An 18,678-nucleotide genomic window follows, 5' to 3' on the forward strand; every position below is an offset into this window, starting at 1 on the left:
CAGAGCCACCACCCCATCCCTGGACTATTTACTCCCAAACTTCCTTTGGATGACAGAAAAATAAACTTATACATAGTTTAAGCCACTAAAAATTATATTTAGAGAGTTATTTCTTCAGTCCTTGTGCATAAGTGAATACACCTTACAAACTGGCTTCATCCTGAGAGAATAAACCCCCTCATCCATTAATAGTTATAATTCCTGGAAAATTGCTGCCCAGATCTCTTGAATATTTAACATTTTGTGTTCCTTTAACTCAACTTCTTTTCTTTTCTTTTTCTTTTTCAGAAAGTATTTTTTAAATTCTTATTGAATTTATTGGTGTGACATTGGTTAACAAAATTATATAGGTTTCAGGTATACAATTTTATAGCACAGTATTATTTGTTTACCACATCAAGTAACATCTCCTGCATCACTATTTATTCCCCCTTTACTCTTTCTACCTCCCTCCACCTCCTTTCCCTCTGGTATTTACCACATTGTTGTCTGTGTCTATGAATTTTTATTTTGCTTAATTACTTCACCTTTTTTAGCCAGTCTTTCAACTTCCCTTCCCCCTGACAGCTGTCAGTCTATTCTCTATATCTAAAAGTCTATTTCTATTTTGTTTATTAGTTGATTTTGTTTGTTAGATTCCACATATAAGTGAAACCATAGGGTATTTGTCTTCTTCTGATTGGCTTATTTCATGTAGTGTAATACTCTCCAGATATATCCACGCAAAAAGCAAGATGTCCTTTTTTGCAGCAAGTATTATTTCACTGAATAAATATACCACTGTTTTTTTAATCCACTCATCTACTGCTGAGAACCTGGAGTGTTTCTAAATGCCGCAAAAGCATAATTAGTGTTTTGAGTATCTTCATATATATTCCCAGAAGTGCAATCGCTGGGTCATGTGGCAGTTTACTTTTTAATTTTTTAAGAAAATTCCATACTTGTTTGCACAGTGGCTGCACCAGTCTGCATTCCCACCAGCAGGGCAGTTTCCCTTTTCTCCACATTCTTGTCAGCGCCTATTGCTTGTGATTTATTAATAGTCATTTGGGCAGGTGTGAAGTAATGTCTCATTGTGGTTTTAATTTGCATTTGTCAGATCAATAGTGACATTGAGCATCTCTTCATATGTCTATTGGTCATCTATAAGTCCTCATTGGATAAATGTCTAATTGGGCCCTTCACTCATTTTTTAATGGGATTGTTTTTTGGTTGGGTTTTGGGGTTTTTTTTTTTTGGTGTTGAGTTGTATAAGGTCTTTATGAATTTTAAATATTCATCATTTATCAGATGTATCATTGGCAAATATATACTCCATTCAGTGGGTTGCCTTTTTTATTTTGTTGATGATTTTCTTTGCTGTGCAAAAACTTTTTAGTTTGATGTAGTTCTTTTGTTGTCTTTGCCCAATGAGATACATCAGCAAAAAATATTGCTATATGAGAAGTGTCTAAAATTTTACTGCCTATGTTTTCTTCTAGGATAATTATGGTTCCTTGTCTAACATTTAACTATTTAATACATTTTGACTTTATCCTTGTATATGGTGTAAGCAGTTTGTCTAGTTTCTTTTTTTTTTTGCATTATCTGTCCCATTTTCCTAACACCATTTATTGAATAAACTATCTTAACCCCATTGTATGTTCTTGCCTCCTTTGCCAAATATTAATTGACCACAAAGGCATGAGTTTATTTCTGGGCTCTCTATTCTGTTCTATTGAGCTATGTGTCTGTTCATATGACAATATCATGCTATTTTGATTACTATGGACTTGTAGTATAGTTTGATATCAGGTAGCATGATTTCTCCAACTTTGTTTTCTTTCTCAAGATTTTGCTGGTGCTATTTAGGGTCTTTTGTGGTTCCATATAAATTTATGGAATATTTATTCTAGTTCTGTGAATGTATCATTGATATCTTTATAGAAATTGTGTGGAATATATAGATTGCTTTATGGACATTTTAATGATGTTAATTCTTTCTATCCATGGTCATAGTATATGCTTCCATTTATTTGTATTTTCTTCAATTTCATTCTTCAGTGTCTTATAATTTTTGATGTCTTTTATTTCTTCTTCTTGTCTGATTGCTGTGGTTAAGACTTCTAGTACTATGCCAAATGAGAATGATACATGGATATCCCTGTTTTACTTCTGATCTTAAGGGAAATGCTTTTAGTTTTTGCCTCTTGAGTATGATGTTGGTCATGTGTTTGCCATATATGTCCTTTATTAGGTTGAAGTATGTTTCCTCTATTCTCACTTTGCTGAGAGTTTTTATCATAAATGGATGCTGAATTTTATCAAGTGCTTTTCTGTATCTATTGATATGATCATGTGGTTTTTATCCTTCATTTTATTTATGTCATGTATCATGCTTACTCGTTTGCAGGCATTGTGCAATCTTGCATTCCCTGAATAAATCTCATTTGATTGTGGTGTTTAATCTTTTTAATGTATTGCTGGATCCAGTTTACTAATATTTTGTTGAAGATTTTTGTGTCTATGTTGCTCAGTGATACATATGCCTATAATTTTCTTTCTTTGTAGTGTCTTTATCTGGTTTTCAAATTAGGATAATGCTGGTCATAAAATGAGCTTGAGACTCTTCCCTCCTCTTAAATTTTCTGGAATAATTTGAGAACAATAGGTATTAGTTCTTTCAATGTTTGGTAAACTTCACCTCTAAAGCTATCTGTTTCAGGATTTGTTTGTTAGGAGATTTTGGGTTTTTTTTAAATTACTACTTAAATTTCATTAGTTTTGATCAGTCTCTTCAGGTTTTCTGATTCTTTCTGATTCAGTTTTGGAAGATTATATGTTTCTGGGAATTTATCCATTTCATCCACATTGTCCAGTTTATTAACATACAGTTGTTTGTAATATTTTCTTACAATACTTAGTATTTCTTTGGTGTCACTTGTTACTTCTCCTTTTTCATTTTTGATTTTATTTATTTGGGTCCTCTCTTTTTCTTTTTTAAAAAATTTCTTGTTGTTCAGTTGCAACTGCCCCACCTTCTCCCCCATTGCTCAGCCCTACCCTGACACCACTGACTCCCACAGTAAAACCCTCATTGTCTGTGCCCATGAGTCCTTTATTCTGGTCCCTTTGCTAGCTCGTTACTCTTCTTTCCCCCGTGATCCTCCTTCCCTCTCCCACCTGGTCACTGTCAGTTTGTTCTTTATTTCCAAGTCTCTGGTTCTATTTCACTCATTTGCTTGTTTTGTTGATTAGGTTCTACTTATAGGTGAGATCATATGGTATTTGTCTTTCTCACCTGGATTATTCACTTAGCATGCTCTCCAGTGCTATCCATGCTGTCTGCAAAGGAATTCCTTCTTTCTTTCTGCTTCATAGTGTTCCTTTGTGTAAATGTACCACAGTTTTTTGGCCCACTCATTTACTGATGGGCACTTAGGCTGTTTCCAGCACTTGGTTATTGTATGTAATGCTGCTATGAACATTGGGGTACACAGGTTCTTTCAAATTGGTAATTCAGAATTCTTAGGGTATAGTTCCAGCAGTGGGATCACTGGATTGAAAGGCAGTTCCATTTTTAGTTTTTTGAGGAAATTTGATACCATTTTTCATAGTGGCTGCACCAGTCTCCATTGCTATTGACAGTGCACTAGGGTTCCTTTTTCTCCACAACCTCTCCAACACTTGTTGTTTGTTGATTTATTAACAATGGCCATTCTGACCAGTGAAGTAATATCTCGTTGTGGTTTTAATTTGCATCTTTCTAATGGCTACTGACATAGTGACATGGAGCGTCCTTTCAAATGTCTCTGGGCCATCTGTATGTGTCCTCCCCGGGGAAGTGTTTGTTCAGGTCCTTTGCCCATTTTTTAATTGGATAGCTTATATTCCTGGTGTGTAGTTCTGTGAGTTCTTTATATATTTTGGAGATCAAACCCATGTCCAAAGTATCATTGGCAAATATGTTTATCCCATACGGTTGGTTCCCTTTCCATTTTGTTGACATTTTCTTTAGCCATGCAGAAGCTTTTTAGTTTGATATAGTCCCATTTTTTTATTCTTTCCTTATATCCCTTGCCCTAGGGCATGTATCATTGAAAATATTGCTGAATGGAATCTTATTTTTCCCTGCCTATATTTTCATCTAGAACTTGTCACAAGCAGGCTGGATAGATCCCCTCTTTTATTTTCTTAATGAGTCCATTAAAGTTTTTTTCAATCTTGTTTACCATTTTAAAAAACCAGGTCTTGGTTTCATTGATCTTTTGTATTGTTTATTTAGACTCTATATCACTTATTTCTGCTGTGATCTTCATTAGTTTCTTTAGTTTACTCACTTTCAGCTATTACTTGTTATTTTTTGGTTAATTTAAGTGTACAGCTACATGTACACTTATTTATTTAAGATTTTGCCTATTTCTTGAAGTAGATCTGCATTGCTACTCATTTTCCTCAGAGATCTGCTTTTGCTGTGTACCACAGATTTTGGGTTGTTGTGTTCTCATTTTTATTTCTTTCAGCTATCTTTTGATTTCTTCTTCAATTTTAACCCATTCACTGTTTTGTGTCATGTTACTTAGCCTTCATGTCTTTGTGTGGTTTTCATTGTTTTTCACATGATTGAGTTCTAGTTTCATACCATTATGTTCAGAAAAGATATTTGATATAATTTCAACCTTAAATTTATTGAGACTTATTCTATGTCCTAACATGTGGTCTGTCTTAGAACTTGTTCCACATGCACTTGCAAGAATGTATCGTCTGCTGCTTTGCGGTGAAATGCTCTGAAGATATCAATTAAATGTATCTAATCTAGTGTGTCATTTAAAGCTGACATTTCTTTGTTGATTTTCTCTCTGGAAGATCTATCCATTGATGTTAATGGCATGTTAAAATTTCCTACTATGACTGTATTACTGTCAATCTCTTACTGTATGTCTATCAAGATTTCCTTTATATATTAAAGTGCTTCTATGTTGGGTTCATTAATGTTTACAAGGGTTATGTCATGTTGTTTTGATGCTCTTGTTATCATTATGAAGTTTTCTTTTTTGTCTCTTATGATAGCCTTTGTATTAAAGTCTATTCTGTCAGACAGAAGTATTGCTATCCCAACTTTTTTTACATTTCCACTTGCATAAAATATATTTTTCATGGTTTGTGTAGTATGTTTGTATCTCTCTTTCTGAGGTGGGTCTTGGCATTTATATAAGTCTTGTTCTCTTAGCTATTCAGCTATCCTATGTCTTTTGATTGGAACATTTAAAACTTTTACATTTACAGTGATTACCGATAGGGTACATATCTATTGCCATTTTATTATTTTAGCTATGTTCTTAAAATCCCCCCACTTTTATTTTCTTACAGAAGTTTCTTTAACATTTTTTGTAATTCTGGTTTGGTAGTAGCAAATACCTTTACCTTTATCTTGTCAGGAAGCTCTTTATTTCTCCTTCAACTTTAAGTGATAGCCTTGCTGGATACAGTAATTTTGATTGCAGGTCTTTGTTTTTTATCATTTTAAATATTTCATGTGAATCCCTTCTGGCCTGAAACATTTCAGCTAAGAAATCAGTCAACAGTCTTATGGGATACCACTTGTAGGTAACTGTCTTTTTTTCCCTGCCTTTAAGATTCTCTCTTTGTCTTTCACCCTTGTTATTTTAATTATGATGTATCTTGGCGTGAGCCTCTTTGGGTTCATCTTGTTCAGGATTCTCTGTGCTTCCTAGACTTGTGTGTCTCCTTCCTTTACCAGATTAAGGAAGTTTCCATTCATTATTTCTTTTTTTTTAATTCTTATTCAAGTACAGTTTTCTGTTTTATATTCCCTGCCCTGCCCCCCTTTCATTATTTCTTCAAATAGGTTCTTAATCACTTTCTCTCTCTTTTGTCTTTCTGGTACCCCTTGTGATGTGAATGTGGTTATACATCATCTTGTCCCATAGGTCTCTTAAACTGTCTTAATTTTTTATTTTTTCCTGATACTCTGATTGTGTGTTTTCTGCTACCTTATCTTTCAAATCACTGATTCAATTCACTGCTTCATACCAACCTATTATTAATTCCTTCTACTGTACTCTTCATTTCAGATATTATATTCTTCATCCTGTTTGTTTTTATGGTTTCTGTGTCCTTTTTCATACTGTTGTAGTTTTCACTAAGGTCCTTGAGCCTTCTTATAACCATCTTTTGCTTGCTTTCATTTCATTTAGCTCATTTTTTAGAGATTATTCTCACTCGAATTTCTAACATGGGTGAAAAGTATAATCATGCAGTTGTATAAATCTGTGCACAAATGAATTCATAGTCTTTGACCAGAGTTGGGTTCTCAGTCTTTCCTGGTAATATTTCCACCTGCTTAATCAGCTTTCTTGACCATTAGCTACAATAACTAATTTTTATTAAACATAATAACATGCAACAAGTTATATGAAGAGGAACTGCCCAAAACAGAATTATCTTCGGGAAGATATGCCTCTTGTAGTACAGCCTTCTTCTACCAAGTGCATGTTCTAGGAATCCATCTGTATCAGTGTACCAGCTAACATTGTGAGAGGCTATGTGTGGCTTCAGTGATTTTTTCTGAAGACTCTTTTAATACATCTGCGCATTTCATGATAGGTGATTTATGAGCATGCCCACCCACACCCCACTGAGTATTCAGCAGTTTTTGACCAAAAATGGCATGACCCCTGTGCTCCACCCTCCTTATTTACCTGATCTTGGTTCAAGTGACTTTTTTTCTTTACCCAATGAAAAGAAGTCCTCAGAGAGAAATATTTTGCTGATGTGAAAGGGTGAAACAAAAAATGGTAGAAGCACTAAATGGCATCAAAATCAATGAGTTCAAAAACTGTTTTGAGCAGTGGAAAAAAGTCTCAATAGGTGTATTCCATCAAATGGAGAGTACTTTGAAGGTGACTGAAGTTTAAACGTATAAGAATAAATGCACAATTTTTTACAAATAAATTCCAGGTTTGGGTTTTTTTTAATTGTACACATATTTAAAGTGTACAATTTTATAATTTTTGGCATATCTAAACACATGTGATATTATTGACACATTGAAAATAATGGACATATCCAGACCCTCTCCTCAAGTTTCACTGTGCCCCATGGTAATTCATTTCTCCAGCCCCTTCATTCCCAAGCAACCACTGACTTGCTTTATTTCATTATGGATAACTTCATGTTTTCAAATTTTATGTAAGAGGCTCATATAGTGTATTTATATATTGTTTTATATTTGGCTTCCTTCACTCAGAATAATTATGACATTCAATCCTGTTGTTCTGTGTATAAATGACTCATTTCTTATCATTTCTGAGTATTCCATTTTGTGAGTAAACCACCACTTATTACTTCTTAACCTGTTGATGGGCATTTGGATTTTTCAAGTTGTTCACTATTACAAATATAGCTGCTATGAATATTCATGTAGAAGTCTTTTTATAGACACATGCTTTTATTTTCTTGCATAAATACCTAGGAGTAGGATGTCTGGATCATATGATAAATGTATATTTAGCTTTTTAAGGAACTGTCAAACTGTTTTACAAAGTAGTTTTATCATTTTAAATTCCTACAGGCTATTTTTTATTACTGTTAGCATAGTATATCTTATTCCATCTTTTTATTCTTAATCTATTTGTGTCTATATATTTAAAGTGGACTTCTTGTAGCAAGTAGTTGAATCTTTCTTTTTTATTCAGTCTGAGAATCTCTGCTTTTTAGTTGTTTGTGTGTTTAAACAATTTATATTTAAAGTGATTATTGATATGGTTCTATAAAATCTACCTTCCTACTGTAGGTTTTCCATCTGTCTGATCTGTTCTTTGATCATTTTTTTCAGCACTATTTTGGATTGATGCAATATTTTTCTAATTGATCCTTTATTCCTATTCCATTCATACTGGAGAGCATTATGCTAAGTGAAATAAGCCAGGCTATGAAAGACAAATACCATCTGATCTCACCTATAAATGGAATATAATCAACAAAACAAACCAATGAGCAAAATACACCAGAAACATAGAAATTAAGAACAAACACACAGCAACTAGAGGCGAGTGGGGAGATGGGTAACAGGGTAAAGAAGGGGAAAGGTCAAGTCAAGGAACTTACATAAAGGACCCATGGACAAAGTGAATGGGGGAGGATTGAATGTGGGAGGTGTTGGGGGTGGACAGGGCAGGGGAGAGTAATGGGGGGAAATGGGGACAGCTGTAACTGAACAACAATAAAAAACTGTGCAAAATAACAAAAATGCTTTATTCCCCTTTTTTTGCTTATTGGCTATAACTCCGTGTGTGCATGTGTGTGTGTGTACCAATTACTTTTGGTTTCTAGTATACATTCTTAACTACTCATAGTCTACCTTTGATTAATGTTATAAAACTTTACGTATAATAGAAGGATTTTACAATACTATGCTTGCATATCTGCCCTCACAACCATTGGGCTATTGTTTCAAACATACTTTTAGACATATTATAAGCCTCACACCATTTTATCACTACTTTTGCTTTCCAATAGTCAATAATATTTTAAAGAGATTTTAAAAATAAGATCTATATTAACTTACATATTACCACTTCCAGTGCTTTTTATTCCTCTTTGTAAATGCAGATTTCCATCTGGTATAATCTATCTTAAAATTGAAGTACTTTTATTACTTCTTGTCATGCAGATCTGCTGGTCATTATTTCTATTATCTTTGTTTGCTCGAAAAAGGTTTTATTTTACTTTAGTACTAAAAGAAATTTTCAGTGACAATTTTTCTTTCTTTCAATACTTTAAAATGCTACTTCACAGATTTGCAGGGCAATGCAACATTGCATTGTTTCTAACAAGAAGTCTGTTGTCATTTTTATCTTTTTTCTTCTCTACCTAATATGTTCTTGTTTTGAATTCATAAAGATTTTTCTTTAAAACTAGTTTTAAATAATTTTATTGTGATGTGCTTTGATGAAGTTTTCTCCAAGCATTTTGTGCTAGGTTTCTATATTTCACCTTAAATTTTGAAAAAAAAATTCAGCCATTATTTCTGGATATACAGGGTGGAGCAAAAGTAGGTTTATAGTTGTAAGTACATGAAACAGAGACTTAACTATTGTATTATTTTTCATTTGAACAACTGTAAACCTAATTTTGCCCCACCCCATATTTTTCTGACCCTTCCTTCAGAAATTTCAGTTTCATGTATGTTAGCAACTTTATATTGTTCCACTGCTCATTAATAATTTACCTTTCAGTCATTTTTATTTGTATATATCACTTTTACATAGTTTAATTTGGTTTATATTCAAGTTCATTACTCTTCTGCAGTTTCTAACCTGCTACTTATTACAGCCAGTATGTTTTTTATTTCAAAAAATGCTTTTATCTTTTGAAGTTTGATTTGAGTCTTTTTGTATGTTCAATCCTTCTTCTCTATTCCTGAAAATGCAGGATATGGTTATAACAACTGTTTTAATATCTTTGTCTAGTGAATCTATTATCTGTGTTACTCCTGGGTCTGATTCTAATGATTGACTTTTCCCTTTATTATGTATCATATCTGGCTGCCTCTTGCATGACTGTCAACTTTTTATTGGATATCAGACATTGTTAAGTTTTACTTTGTTGTACACAGAATATTTTGTATTCCTATAAATATCCCTGGGTGCTGAATATTTTTGCATACCTATAAAGAGTCTTAAATTTTTTCTGAGCTATAGTCAAGCTAGTTAAAACAATCTGATTCTTTTGAAAACAGGGAAAAACAAAGCAGCCTTTAGCCTAGGGCAAATTTTGATTCACTGTTATAGCAGTAGTAGTGAGAACTCAACTAATGCCCTCTCAGTTACAAGTTTTCCACTAAGGCCAGAAGAAAAAGGCACTTTTCATCATCCTGGTTGAATTCCAGTAATTGTTACCTCTGTTACTTTTAAGTAGTTCTTTTTTCAGCCTTACATAATTCCCTCATATGCTCAGTTTAAGAATTAAAGAAATTCTGAAGATCTCCAGAGCTGTTTCACACACTGTTCATATTCTCTCTCTGGCTCTCCCCCTCCCACTTTCTCTCTCTCTCCCCATCTCTCTTTTCCCCCCTATACCCACCCTCCCTCCTCCAGTACTCTACTCTGCAGACTCTAGTCCTTTTTTCCCCTGAACCCCCACTTTTGTTTCTTTAACTCCATGACTTTGCTTAGCTTCATATGGATTCCACTTCCCTTCATTGTGACTGGAAACCCTCCATGGTTGGGTTGGCTAGGGCAATCACAAAGATCACTTCATTTTTCCCCAGCTCTCAGAGAAGAGACTACTGTTCTTCTTTATCTCATACCTAGATAAAGCTATCGTGTTTAGACAAACACCATAAGTCTTATATTTTGTTAAGATTTTAAAATTTTTTAAGAGTTTCAATCTAGTCTCTATTACCTTATCTTAGAACAATAAAAATGCAAAAAAACCCCTCAAAAAGTAGAAGTCCACAATAAGTGTACTAACTCTTTAGCATTCTCTTTAAGTTCCCTACCACAGTTTCTTCCTCTCAATGTTTTTCTTGGGGGCAACAACGCTACTCAAAGCCTTATGTGTAACTTACTAATTTCCTGTCTCTACACTTTATAACTTATCTAACTCTAGAACCACTTTTTAATTCCATCCCTCCATTCCTTTAAACCCAGTTTCTCAGCTCCAGGAGTCCTCAATTTCTAGTTATCACCTCTTCACTTTATATCTTCACTTTATTCCCCTCTGTGCTTACTCTTCACTTGACTGCTCTTTCTCAAAACTACCTCTTCTTCTTTAGGTAAGTTTAGTTCTCCAGAGTTCTGTCTTTAGTTGTCTTTTCTTGTAACCTACAGAATCTTCCTGACTGTGTGAGTCTGCTAGGGCTGCTGTAGTAGAATACAACAGAGTAGGCAGCTTAATAAAAAGGAGTTTATTTTCTCACAATTCTAGAGACTAGAAGTCTAAAATCAAAGTGTTGGCAGTGTTGGTATCTGGTAAGGCCTTTCTCCCACAGCCTTTTGTCCTCATATGCATTCCTGGTATCTCTTTCTCTTCTTGTAAGGACACTGGTTCTATTGGATTATGTTTCCATCTTTACATAATTTAACCTCATTATCTCCTTCATGGAACTATCTTCAAATACAATCACATTAAAGGTCATGGCTTCAGCATGTGAATTTCACAGGGACACGTTTCATTCCACAGCACTGACTTACTTCATGCTTTCCCATTTATTGACTGTTACAAAGTCCAAATCTCCACCACAACTTCATTCATGAGCTCCAGCCCATTTGCCTAAAGCCTTATTGAACATTCCTACTTGGACATTATGCTTACACTTTACTCAATATATTCAAAATTAAACCTCATTATTTATGTCCTCCACATCAGGTTTCTTTAGTTCACTTTCTCAGTAAGTGGCACCACCTTTCACCAATCTATCTGCCAGAAAAGGTGGGAGTAATTCCTTACTCTCATGCCTCTCACCTACCCACTATATCCAATTGTTAGCAAAGCCTTATCAAATTTTTCTCCCTAATATCTTCGGAATATGCCACTTCCTCTTTATTTCCACTGCCATCACCTTAGCTCAAAACCTTATACGTTCTGTTGGGCTGCAATATTTCTTACCCTCTGGTTAATCTCCTTCTAATCATACTCCTCCCTACCATCATGATAATATATTAAAACACAAACATGAAAATATTATCTGCATGTTAACACTCTTCAAAGATTTCAGATGATTACTGACATCAAGATAAGCACACCCATTCGTGTCCTAATTACTGACTGCCTCTCTTCTTTCTGCACCTCCTTTCTTTTCCAGCTCTCTAACAACTATACCCCATATTCTGAAGTTTACTATTTGTAATATGTCAAATGCAGCTTGTTATAGTAGGTCTTTATGACTTTCTCCATGTTGCTCTTTTTGAAGTATTCTTCTCTTGGCTAACTGTTTTGTCCATTAAAACTCAACACAGAGGTTATTGACTCTCAATAATAGTAACTAAGATGGACTTTTTCATTCCTTCTAGTCTGCATTTGGTGCTCCTTTACAAGCTTCCATGATATTTCTTCACAATATCTCTATTCTATTTAGCATTTACTTTTCTCATCTTCTGTTAGAAACAGCCTTCTGGACAGCATACATTTTACCCTTTATTTCTCCATAACCAGCAACCATTATGGTAGCAGTTACAAATAAAAGTTTGATGAAGAGGTACCTTAATAAATAGAAGAATGTATTTGATACCATTGAAAAAAGGTTCATTGCATAAAACTACAAAAGGTCTAGAATACATCTCATATATTATAAACAAATTGGTACTTTATATTTTTATATTAGAAAAATAGCTACATTAGAAAATGTATTATTGAAACACTATCACTCAAGCTTTAATCAACCAGAGAGAGTATCCAACAACTTCACTCTCATGTAGGAAATTTTTTAATCTTAAAATGCAAGTTTGAAAGTTATTTACAAGAATAGATAGTTATAAAGACATTCATGTTGACGTGGTGCATTTTGAAATAATAGGCATGCATTTAAAAGGCTATTCATCCAGGTTTTATTTCCAAGTCAGCTGGCTCATTACTTAATCCTCACACTTCAAATAATACTGTTCTTTGTAAAGCCTCAAACTGCCTTAGAATCTCTGCTCCAAATTAAGATTTCACTGTCATTCAATCCCAACTGGAAGATACTTTTCCTACCATTTTTTTAAAATCAAGTAGCTCTTCTTTGAAAAATGCTTCCCAGATGCTTTCTAGACTCAACAGCTTCCTCTCCTTTTCCACAGCTTTCCAGTTATTCACAGCCAACATGGGTATTTCTCTATCCATCTGTGCTGTCTTTGTCTTCAGCCTTCTCACTTATTTTGAATTCCTTCCTCAAGCTACTCCAGTTTTTACATTACCTGCCAACTCCAAGTGTAAAGTTGTTCCCCTCCAGGTAAAAACATCACTATTGCATAGGCTGCCAGAATGGAAGAGAACACTGACATTCTGAAATCTAAATAATAATCTAAATGTCCCTGCCCAGGAAAACTCTCAATGTCTATTTGAATATTACAGAAGGACATTTTCAATACACATTTCAATTTGAATGTGTGAGTCACAGAGAAAGTCAACGCCAACTTTAACTATGTGCAAGTCCTCCCTGGTCATCTTCCCTCATAAATCAGAATCACTTGGAGATTTATTCAGCATGGCATCCCTTTTTTTACTCTAGCAGCTAGGATAAGTTTCATTATTCAGTCTGCTTTCAGTCCAGGATCAAACCAGATCCCTTGAGCTGCAACAGAAAATTACCTTTGTTACCTCTCTGACCTAGAGTCCCATTTCTGATGTTTGGGTGTGTGGTTTGATGTTGGACCTCTGTCTGACTTATACCTTGTAGTAATAGTTAATTTCATATCTCAACTTGACTAGGCCATGGGGTGCTTAGATTTTTTTGGCAAAACATTATTTCTGGGCATGTCAGTGAGATTTTCTAGACAGTTTTTCTTTCCATCAGATGGATACTCTCATAGACTTGCAACTCTGCCAAGACATCTTTGTCTCTTCTCAACTATAATAAATATAATTTGGGGGCCAGTAACTATCCAACTCCCAATAGTTAGGTAACTTATTTTAACACAAATAGCCAATTCAAACCTTTTACATAAACATCATTTTAAACTCTAAAAGATATCAGTGTAATATTGTTCTTGAGAATAAAGTACAAAGTATGACAGTTTGCTCAGTGCAGTCTATAGTTCAAAACACCAATCAAAAATTCAACTTTTTAGATCCAAGATGGTGGAGGAATAAGTGGAAGCTACAGTAAACTCCTCCCAGGACCAATTAGAATTACAACTAAACTTAGAGAGAAATCATCCTGAATGACCAACTGGACACTAGCTGGAGAGAAACCTTATAAACAAGGACAGACAGAAGAAATGGCTTCACCACAATGAAACAGGTAGGGAATGCAGAGTAGACACGAGAGGGCTTGCTGGGCTTCCACAGATGACAGCTTAAGTTCCAGAGGGATATTTCAGGGACCGGGGGGTCACTGAGAAGTATGGGTTCTAAACCATAACCTGGGCTCCCCAGCCTACAGCACTAGAGCCAGAAAGTAACTGAAATAACATTCAGCTGTGAAAAGCAGCTGGGCGTCTGTTTACCAAAAAGAAACAGCTAAAAAGGCAGAGAGCCTCTTAAAGGGCCAACACACAAGATTTCATTTGCAGCCACTTACCCTGGGCTCTGGCAAAGAGAGGGCAGAGTGGACTTGATGAGAGTCTGGGGTTGGTGGTTCTAGAGAGAGAACTAAAGAATCCCTGTGTTGAGTCATTCCCCATAGTGCTGAAGCCATCTTTCTCAGGCAAAGCACGCCTCTCTGAAGTGACATCAACCTGAGGGGAAGCAATAGCCCTACCACTGGAATTACTCTGCCCTACCCTGTGGTGCTTAAGCCAGGCTTCTGATTAAAGCTTAAGGCTTATTATTGATTAGTTTAACAACTAGGGGAGAAAATACAAAGAAGCAGCCAAAATGGGAAGACACAGAAATGGACCCCAAATGAAAGAACAACACAATTCTCCAAAAAAACTAGATGAAATGGAGGCAAGGAATTTATCACATAGAGAGTTTAGAGTAATGATTATAAGGATACTCAAAAAACATAGAAACTATAAAAAACAACCAGCTAGGAATAAACAATGCAATATCTGAAATAAAAAATGAACTGGAAGAAATAAACAGTTGGTTAGATGAAATAGAGGATCAAATCAGTGATTCGGAAGACAAAGTAAAAAAAACAATCAGACAGAGAAACAAAAAGAATTTAAATAAATGAGGAGAGCTTAAATAACATTTTGGACAACATGAAGTGCAACAACATCAATATCGTGGGAATACTAGAAAGAGAAGAAAGTGTGAGAGTGGTCAAGAACCTATTTGAAGAAATAATGATGAAAAACTTTCCTAATCTGATGAAGGAAAAGGATATACAAGTCCAGAAAGCTCAGAGAATCCCAAAGAAGTTGGATCTGAAGTGGTCTACACTGAGACACATCATAATTAAAATGATAAGGCTTAAAAAAGACAAGGAGAGAATTCTAAAAGCCATAGAAAAAAATCAGGTAGTTACATACAAGGGAGCACCAATTCGACTGCTATCTGATTTCATAACAGAAACATTTCAGACCAGAAGGGAGTGCCCTGGAATGAAAACTGAAGACCTACAACCAAGCCTACTTTACCCAGCAAGACTATCATTTATAATTGAAGGAAAAATAAGGAGCTTCCCAAACAAGAAAAAGCTTAAGGAACTTGTTAGCACCAAACCAATAATACAACAAATGTTAAAGGGTTTGCTTTAAGAATAAGAAGAAAAAGAGAAAGAAAGGGAAAAAACTGGAAAACAGTCCGACAATAAAATGACACTATATATGTATCTATCAATAATCACCTTAAATGTAAACGGCTTAAATGCTCCAACCAAAAGACAGAGGGTGGTTGAATGGATAAGAAAACAAGACCCATATATATATGCTGCCTTTAAAGACCCATTTCAGATTGAAAGATAGACACAGACTAAAAGTAAAGGGATGTAAATATATATTTCATGCAGAATGGAAAGAAAAAAGCTGGGGTAGCAGTACTTATATGCAACAAAATAGAATTTAAAACCAAAGCTACAGTAAGAGACAAAGAAGGACACTATATAATAAATTAGGGGACAATCCAACAAGAGGATATAACCCCAGTAAACATTTACAGACCCAACATAGAAGCATCTAAATATGTGAAGCAAATCTTGATGGACATAAATGAAGAGATCAACAGAAATACGGTCATAGTCAGAGATTTTAACACCCACTGACTTCAATGGATAGATATTTCAACAGAAAAACAACAAGGAGATAGTGACTTTATATGACACACTAGAACAAATGGATTTAATTGATATGTACAGGGCATTACACCCCAAAGCAGCAGAATATATGCTTTTCAAATGCACATTAAAAGTTTTCTAGGAGAGACCACATGTTAGGGTGCAAAACAAGTCTTGATAAATTTAAGAAAACTGAAATCATATCAAGCATCTTCTGACTACAAAGCTAAGAAACCAGAAATCAATCACAAGAAAAACACTGAAAATCATGCAAAGACATGGAAGTTAAATAATATGTTATTAAACAATGAATGGGTAAAAAAGGAGATCAAGGAAGAAATCTCTTACAAGATACCTTGAAGCAAATGAAAATGAGAACACAACAGTCCAAAATCTGTGGGACACTTGGAAAGCAATGCTGAGAGGAAAATTTATAGCATTACAGGCCTATCTCAAGAAGAAGCTCAAATAAATAATCTAATTTCACACTTAAAGGAACTTGAAAAGGAACAACAAAGCCCAAAGTGAGTAGAAGGAAGGAAATAATTAGACCCTTAATTATTGAGTCTAAATAAAATTGAGTCTAAAAATGATACAAAAAATCAATGAATCCAAGAGCTGGTTTTTTAAAAAGATGAATAAGATTGACAAATCTTTAACCAGACTCATCAAGAAAAAAGAGAAAAGAACCAAAGAAGTAAAATCAGAAATTAAAGAGGAGAAATAGCAACAGATAGCAAACAAATACAAAGGATTTTAAGAAAATATTATGAGCTTTTATACACCAATAAACTGGACAGTCTGGCTGAAATGGAAAAATTTCTAGAAAAATATAATCTTCCAAATATAAATCAGAAAGAATCAGAGAATCCAAATAGACAGATTACACCTAATGAAATTGAAGCAATAATCAAAAATTCCCAGCAAATTAAAACCCTGGACCAGATGACATCACATGTGAATTTTACCACACATTCCAAGAAGAATTAACACCTATTATTCTCAAACTACTTTATAAAATTCAAGGAGATGGAAGTCTCCCAGGCTCATTTTAGGGGGCCAGCTTTATTCTAATTCCAAAACCAGATAAAGACACTACAAAGAAAGATAATTATAAGCCAATATTCCTGATGAACATAGACTCTAAAACCCTCAGCAAAATATTACCAAACCGAATACAACCATTTATCAAACAGACCATACACCATGATCAAATGAGATTTATTCCAGAAATGCAAGTTTGGTACAATATTCACAAATCAGAAAATGTGACTAACCACATAGACAAAATAAAGAATAAAGACCATATGATTACATCAATAGATGCAGAAAAGCATTTGATAAAATCCAGCACTCATTTTTTATTAAAAAAAACATTTAGCAAGGTAGTTTGACAGGGAGCATACCTAACACAATAAAGGCCATACACGACAAACCCACTGTCAAGATCACACTCAAAGGGGAAAAACTACAAGCAACCCCTTTGAAACTGGGAACAAGACAAGAATGTCCACTTTCACCTCTCTTATTCAACACAGTACTGGAAGTCCTAGCCACAGCAACCACTCAAGAAGAAGAAATAAAAGGCATATAAATTGGGAAAGAAGAAGTAAACTTATCTTTATTTGCAGATGACATGAGACTGTACATAGAGAACCACAAATTTTCCACTAAGAATCTGCTAGAACTAATAAATGAATTCAGAAAAGTAGCAGGAGACAGAATTAATATCTAGAAATCGGCTGCATTTTCACATGCCAATAACAAATTAACAGAAAGGTAAATTAATAAAACAATCCCATTCACAATTGCTACAAAAAGAATTTAAAAAATAGCTAGGGATAAACCTCATTAAGGATGTAAAACATCTGTACTCAGAAAATTATAAGACACCAAGGAAATTGAAGAGATACAAATAAGTAGAAGTACATAAAATGTTCATGGACAGGAAGAATTAACATCATTAAAAATATCCATACTACACCAATGGCATGTTTCACAGAACTAGAACAAACATTTCAAAAATTATATGCACCCATAATAGCTACAAAGACCCAGAATAGCCCTAGCAATTTTGAGAGAGAAGAAAAAAGTAGGAAGGATTATAATACCTTATAAAACTATATTACAAGGCCACTGTAATAAAAAGTATGGTACTGGCATAAAAACAAACATATAGATCAATGGAACAGAATAGAGAGCCCAGAAATAAAACCAAGTGTCTATGGTCAATTAATATTCCACAAAGGGGGCAGAAGAATAAAATCGAGTAAAAATAGCCTCTTTAACAAATGGTGTTGGGAGACTTGGACAGCTACATGCAAAAAAAAAAAATGAAACTCAACCACCAACTTATACCATACACAAAAATAAACTCAAGATGGATAAAAGACTTAAATATAAGTCATGATAACATAAAAATCCTAGACGAGAACATAGACAGGAAAATCTCAGATATTCCATGCAGTAATATTTTCACCAATATGTCCCCTAGAGCAAAGGACATAAAGGAAAGAAATAAACAAACAGGAATGCAAACTGGTGGAGACCCTGTGGAAAACAGTATTAAATTTTTTCAAGAAACTAAAGATGGACTAGCCTTTTGGCCCAGCAGTTTCACTGCTGGTATTATACCCTAATCATCCTGAAACACTAATTCAAAAGAACCTATGCACCCCAATATCCATAGCAGCACAAAATACAATAGCTAAGTGTTGAAAGCAACCTAAGGGCCCATCAGTAAACAAGTGGATTAAAAAAACTGTGGCACATTTACACAATGGAATACGTAGCAGAAAGAAAGAAGGAACTCC

This window comes from Sturnira hondurensis, unplaced genomic scaffold, assembly GCF_014824575.4.
Source record: "Sturnira hondurensis isolate 20B ecotype Veracruz unplaced genomic scaffold, ASM1482457v3 Scaffold0010128, whole genome shotgun sequence".
In the NCBI taxonomy this organism is placed as follows: domain Eukaryota; kingdom Metazoa; phylum Chordata; class Mammalia; order Chiroptera; family Phyllostomidae; genus Sturnira; species Sturnira hondurensis.